General features: G+C 44.0%; 1 pseudogene; it reads left to right on the forward strand.

The window, feature by feature from the left end:
* Nucleotides 1-4,799: 4,799 nt before the first annotated feature.
* Nucleotides 4,800-6,406, forward strand: LOC116070081 (annotated as a pseudogene).
* Nucleotides 6,407-7,291: the final 885 nt, after the last annotated feature.

Genomic DNA, 7,291 nt, shown 5'->3' on the forward strand with positions numbered 1-7,291 from the left:
CTACAGAACCTTGGATTTGTTTGCTAAGATTTCAGGAGCCTTGGTGAAAGGACCTATATGCAGTCAGGAGAAATTGGGGTTGTAGAGACTAAATTGAAGTCACCAAAATACAGGACTAGATAATTTGGACATCTTGAGTGGTTTTTTTTTTTTTTTTTTTTTTTTTTTTGATCCTTTAACTCACGGGAAATGTCAAGAAGCTAATTAGAAGGAAGAGAAACAAGTTGAATTGCGTGACCAAGCTTGCTCCTCTTTACAAATCACAGGAAATTCTTGCCTGTAGTGTTAATCCCACCCAGGAGATTAAGACTGTTACCACAACCCAAAGCCAAATCTGAAGCAAGCTTTCATTAAATAAGGCCAGATTGATGCATTCTGACCACCCGCATTCTAGGGTTTACAGAAAATGGCAACAAGACACAATTTGCTAAGGCTTCTAAAGGCACACCCATAGGCCACAGTATTTCCCATTGTGCCCCACCAGGGGCAAGCATTTCTTTTTACAAACTTCCTACCTGCCTACCACCTCCACTTTTCCCCTACCCATATCCAATCAGGAGCAAGCAGGCACACATTCTGCCATATTTCCTGTGCACATACCTCCTGCCTATATGTGATCAAGCACCTCAGGTGCAGCAGTTGAGTCAGACAAACTTGTCTGGGGGAGTGAAAACTATAAACAATTGCCTCCAGCATTCAGGAAGTACCTGTCCTTGAGCAAGGGGCTTCCAGGTCAGAGGCACTTTGGTTTCATGGATCTCTTAGGCACGGTAATTAAAACTTAAACACAACTTTGAAACTCATGGCAGTTCTTTGTCTAGGAGCAGGAACCCCAAGAAAAGTTCCCTTTGGTCCCTTAGCAGGTCCATTGACGTCACACTGTTCTGATCTTGTTTACCCGGCCATTTTTGTATGAGACTGTCCCACAGCAGACTTCCTGGTACTCTGGCTCTTACAATCCTTCTCCCCCACTTCCTTGATGTTCCCAGAGTGGCCAGCCTTGAAACCACACATACACAAACAACAACAACAAAAAAAATGTACTCAACAGTTTCTCTTTAAATACACATATATATGAATGTGTGTGTGTCCATGTCACAAGCATAATCAAAGAAAAAGAGCCTATGAATTTTGAGTAGGGCATGAGAGAGATTTAAGGGAGGGTCACCCGGAGGAGCTAGGAGGAAAGGGAAGTGATGCCATTCTATTTCAATTAAAAACATTTTTATTCTTGAGATTATCATATAATTACATCACTTCTGCCTTCCCTTTCCTTTTCTTCTTTTTTTTACTTTTTGTTTGTTTGTTTGTTTGTTTTTGGAGACAGGGTTTCTCTATATAGCCCTGGCTGTCCTGGAGTTCACTCTGTAGACCACGCTGGCCTCCAACTCAGAAATCTGCCAGCCTCTGCCTCCCAAGTGCTGGGATTAAAAGCGTCCGGCACCACCACCCGGCTGCCTTCCCTTTTCTCCCTTCAAACGTTGCCATATTCTTCCTTCCATACTCTTCCTTGCTCTTGTCCAGATTCATGACCTCTTTTTTCACAAATATTTATTATATGTATATTGGTATATGTATGTGCATATATATTCATAACTATAATATTCGCAGTCTGTATAATGTTACTTGTATGTATGTTTTCAGGGTTGGCCATTTGGTATTGAATAAGTAATTAGTGCGCTCTTCCTTGGAAAGCCTGTCTCTCCCACTCTCAGCATTTCTTAGTTCTCTGTGGTTCTTTGTGTACGGTTGAGGCCCAGTGGACTCACTCCCCTCCACTTTGGTATGTCTGCCGGTATCAACCTTGTTCGCCTCAAGTTTAGGCAGTTATGCTAGTGAGACTTTGTGGATGTAGCTTCTGCCATTACTGAGAGACACAGTTGTTTAAAGGAAGAAGAAGAGATCATATTAAATGAGCTTAAGTCGGAAGACATTACTTCCCGCTTTACTTCCCATTGTGGTCTCAGAATCCTGAGAGAAGCACAATGTGGTCCTCAATCTGTTTTTGGAGAAAGGCAGGATGTGGTCTGCTGGTCTGGTAGCTGTGCAGAGCACACGAACTCCTGGGAAAAGTCAAACAAGACCAAGAGAAGTCCTTAGGCTGGGCATGGTGGCCTAAGCCTCTAATTCCAGCTCTAGGGAGACAGAGACAGGTGGATCTCTGTGAATCCAAGATCAATCTGACCTACATAGCATTCTCCAGGCCAACCAAGACTATTTAGTGAAACCTTGTCTCAAAAACAAACAAACAAAACCACTCTTGGCTGAGTACCGTCCACCTAAAATTTCAGCACTTAGAAATTAAGACAGGAGGCTAGTGTGGACTACACAGTAAATTACTGGCTGTTAAAACATGAGCTTCCAGACCTAATTCCACAGCCTGCCCCAGCTTTCTCCCTACAGCTTTCTTTCTCCAGGACAGTTAAGTAATCTGTACCGACTTGGCATTTCTTCACGCCTGGCTCCTCCAAGCTCTGTGGCATGCATGTTATCCTTATCTAAATCATTCAATATGAAACGTCCTACAACCCCCTAATGTTTATAAAAAGTCAGACCTTCCCTTTGATCTGGGGGCTGATGTGTGTGACTCCTTGGGAAGATTGCTTTCAAGAATCACCTCTGTCCGTCATCACTTGCTGGCATCCACAATAGTGTCTGAGTTTTGTGATTTAATCTGGGAAGGATTCCCAGGTGGGGCAGTCTCTGGATTGTCCTTCCTTCAGTCTCTGCTCCATACTTTGTCTCTGCAACTCCTTCCATGGGTATTTTGTTCCCCCTTCTGAGAAGGATTGAAGTATTCAGCTCTGACAGTGACTGACTAATACAGAAGTAGAGGCTCACAGCCATCCATTGGACTGAGCACAGGGTCCCCAATTCAGGAACTAGAGAAAGGACCCAAGAAGCTGAAGGGGTTTGCAGCCCTTTACGATGAACAACAATATGAACTAACTAGTACCCTCAGAACTCCCCCCCACCCCACCCCCAAAAAAAGAGTACACATGGTGGGACTCATGGCCCCACCTGCATATGTAGCAGAGGATGGCCTAGTCAGTCATCAATGGGAGGAGAGGTCCTTGGTCCTGTGAAGGTTCTAGGCCCCAGAGTAGGGGAATGCCAGGGCCAAGAAGCAGGAAAAGGTGGGTTGGTGAACAGGGGGATGGGGGGATGGAATAGGGTTTTTTGTTTTTTGTTTTTGGGGGTTTTTGTGGAGGGGAAACTGGGAAAGGGGCTATCATTTGAAATGTAAATTTAAAAAGTATCCAATAAAAATAAAATTTAAAAAAGGGTCACCTCTGGCTTCCCCTTATTTTCTCTCTCTCTCTCTCTCTCTCTCTCTCTCTCTCTCTCTCTCTCTCTCTCTCTCTCTCTCTCTCTCTCTTCCCTTCCCTCTCTGTCTCTCTTCTTCCCCCCACATTTTCTCTCCCCCTCCTTTACACCCTTAGGGAATCTCCCATCCAGTCTTTTAAGGGAAGCCTCTCCTTCCCTTTAAGACTCCAGCATGTTTAGATTCTCTTTATATTGTATTATCCCTGTCTAATGTTTTCCCTTTTGAGGCCGCATCATGGCCTTGAGGCCCTCCCATTTCAGTAAACGCCATTAAAGAGAATTGTGTTAGGTTTTCTTTATAGTCAGGCAACTGCCATTATAAGGCCAACCTGGGTTACAATGTCTCAAAAACAGAAATAAGCATAGATTTAAAGCATATCTTGCCGAGTCTTTGCAAATCTCATCAATGCCAGGAGTATTCTTTTGAGGTTAGTTTTACCTACATGAGTAATGTTGCAGAATGTTTGATCACACTGTGAACCCTGAGATTGTGTTTCTAGGTGTGGTGTGGCTCAGCCGTTAGCATCCATCTTTAATCCCTAGGACTAGAATACAGAGATGCCCTTAGAATCCTAAAGCATGAAGGTAAACTTAGTTGGTAGAAGGAAGCATCCATGTTTGAAAGGGATGTCTAACTGAGTTTCAGACAAGGTGTTGAACCACAGCAAGGCTTGACAGAATCGCATATGTCCGACTCCAGAGAAGACAGGGGAAAGAAAGGAAAGACACTTAAGAGAGAGCAGTGCAGAGAAAAAGAAAGGGAGGAGGCAGGTGTACAGAGGCGGGTTTCAGAGAGAGAACAAGCTAGACACAGGTGAAGACAGAACAAGCCAGAGACTGTGAAGGAGCCAGAAGATTAAGACAGATGGCCAAAGTTAGTATGAGGCCAAGCAGAGCAATTCAGTCAGAAGCTTTGAGAAGTTAGATTGAATCAGTCAGTTTGGAAGGAGTTTGAGCCAGAACAGCTGAGTTGAAGCAGCCACCCAGAGTTCAGAAAGAGCTAGAAAGGGTGAGTTTACTCAGCAGTAAGTCTCAGAGGCTGAAAGCATTCTAGGCCTACCTTAGACTGTATGGAGGTTAGAAGCTTCCAGGACTAGACCTAGGTTTAACAGACTGAGGCGGTAAGCCTCTGAGATGACAATTATTACAGGCAAATAAAAGATACTTTTACAGAGTAAGTCTATGAACTGGCCTCTCGTGTCACCCAGCTGAAACCCATTTTGCTATCAGGATCTGTTCATGGTGCCTGTTCTCTGCCTCTTGCGCCCAGTGTTCTTTTGGGGCCTTCAGTTTCATCCATCTTTACTGTCTACTCCTACTATTAAAAAAAAAAAAACAATAAAACAAAACAAGGAGGCGGTACAGCATCTTCCTTACTCTGAGGAAAGAACTGAGGGCAGAGGAAGTCGAGGTTAGAGACGACTGAGAGGCGGGCACTCTTCTGTGTTCAAACCGAAGTCAAGGGTGCAAAAATGCAGAGCAATAAAACCTTTAACTTGGAAAAGCAGAGTTATACGCCAAGGAAACACCATCAACATCACCAATAGCAGCAGCGGCGGCGGCAGCCGCCGCCACCAATACCCGCAAATGGAGAGCAGGCCAGCAGCCAGAACGAAGGCTTGACTATGGACCTGAAGAATTTTAGGAAACCAGGAGAGAAGACCTTTACCCAACGTAGTCATCTCTTTGTAGGAAATCTTCCCCCTGACATTACTGTAAGAGGAAATGAGGAAACTTTTTGAGGAATATGGAAAAGCAGGCAAAGTGTTCATTCATAAGGATAAAGGCTTTGGCTTTATTTGCTCGGAAACACGAACCCTAGTGGACATTGTGAAAACGGAACTGGACAATATGCCACTCTGTGGAAAGCAGCTGCGAGCGCGCTTTGCCCGTCACGATGCATCCCTTACAGCCCGCAACCTTTCTCAGTACACGTCCAAGAACTTTTCGAAGAAGCCTGTTCTGTGTTTGGCCAGCCGGAGAGGGCTATAAGTCATTGTGGATGACTGAGGGAAGCCCTCAGGGAAAGGCATTGTTGAGTTCTCAGGGAAGCCGACTGCTCGGAAAGCTCTGGACAGATGCAGCGAAGGCTCCTTCTTGCTAACCGCATTTCCTCAGCCTGTGACTGTGGAGCCTATGGACCAGTCAGATGATAAAGAGGGACTTCCAGAGAAGCTAGTTATAAATAAATCAAAAGAAAGAAAGAAAGAAAGAAAGAAAGAAAGAAAGAAAGAAAGAAAGAAAGAAAGAAAGAAAGAAAGAAAGAGAGAAAAGAAAAGAAAAGAAAAGAAATCCCCATCAGTTTCAGAAGAAGCAAGAACAGACACCCAGATGTACACAGCCTGGGTCCTATGAATGTTCCATGCACTCGAAGGCACTCATTAAGATGGAGATGCAACAGCAGGGTCAAGTGGACCACAGCATCAAGGAGGCTCTCAAGAAGCTGGGAAGTGGAGATGGAGGCAGCTCGACATGAGTACCAGGTTACGCTAATGAAGTAGGCTTTAATAAGACATCAAGAAGAGCTTCCGGAGAATGGAGGAGCTGCAATAACAAAGATGTTTAGGAGTGAAAGCATCTAGAACTCAGGCAAGAAGAGGAACTCCGGCACAGTGAGGAAGAGGTACGGCGACAACAAGAAGAAATGATGTGAGGACAGCAGGAAGGATTCAAGGGAATCCTTAAACAAGAGACACAAGTGAGAGAACAAGAGATATGGATGAGCCAAGTGGCTATGGGAGGTGCTATGGGCATAAACAATAGAGGCGTGTCATGCCCCCTGTTTCTGTGCCAAATGGTACTCCAGCTCCTCCAGGACCTGCCACTATGATGGCAGATGGAACCCTGGGATTGACCCCACCAATAACTGAATGTTTCAGCCAAGCTGCTACAATGGAAAGAATGGGAGCAATTGTTGGAACTCCTGCATTCAACCATCCAGCTAGGGGAGCAGGATTTGCTCCCGGATAAATGCCATGACATTAAATAAAGTTTCAGTGTCTAGTTTCTCACAACCCTTAAAAGAAGGGCCCTTTAGGGACTAGCCAGAATTCTACCCTAAAAAAGTGTTAGGGGTTCTTCCCAATAGATGGGTCTTCCCTGCTTGTACTACTCTAGGGAGTACTTTGAAGGCAGAGGGCAAGGGAGGTATTTTTAACAAGTCAAAGTCTGTGGTATAGTGCTTTATCCAGTCTGTCTGGTGCATTCCTGAAGTATATTGACTGTTGAGGGCCTGGAGAACCATAGGAAAATGAATTCAGAGGTCCATTAATCTTGATCATTTAATCATCTAATCTTGATCATTTCTTCTCCCCCCCCCCCGTCTGTCTGTCTCTCTCACACACATTTTGATTACTTTTTCATCTTTATTTCCTTCCACCCCAGAGACACTTGCCATATATACCTCAAAACCTAAATGTCTCCCAATGATCTATTCCTCCATTCACTCCCAGGTGAGAATTCAGACAAATGTCCACAGAGGTTACAGCACACATGGTTCTGTTATGTCTCGTATATGACCCCTTCATGTCCTAAGGAAAACATTCCTCCAAGAGGTTTTCATTTTAGTCTTTTGTTTGTTTGTTTAAATCTTGTATTAACTTGCCTCCATCTTTTTCTTGGGTAAGGATTACACTTTTGTGTCTCTGATGCTGCCATCCACAGCTTTTCTTGACAGGCCTAGTACAATCTTGGGAACAGGGTTGCTGTGTGTTGAAGGTCTGATGATAGCTCTTCATCTTGCCTATCTTAGGTAGTTACACTGTGCATTTTTATTGGTGTTCTCTGATTTGTTTCTGATACCTTCAATTTCAGATTGTTCTGAGAAATGGAGCTGTAATGCAGCATCGCCTTATTGAAATACACTTGAAGCCAAAACAACAACAAAAACAATAACAATAACAATAATAATCAGATTAAAACTGTTATAACCTTGGCAGTAACAAAGATTCTGAAGAGAGATACA

The sequence above is a fragment of the Mastomys coucha genome, unplaced genomic scaffold (assembly GCF_008632895.1).
Source record: "Mastomys coucha isolate ucsf_1 unplaced genomic scaffold, UCSF_Mcou_1 pScaffold1, whole genome shotgun sequence".
NCBI classification, from domain to species: domain Eukaryota; kingdom Metazoa; phylum Chordata; class Mammalia; order Rodentia; family Muridae; genus Mastomys; species Mastomys coucha.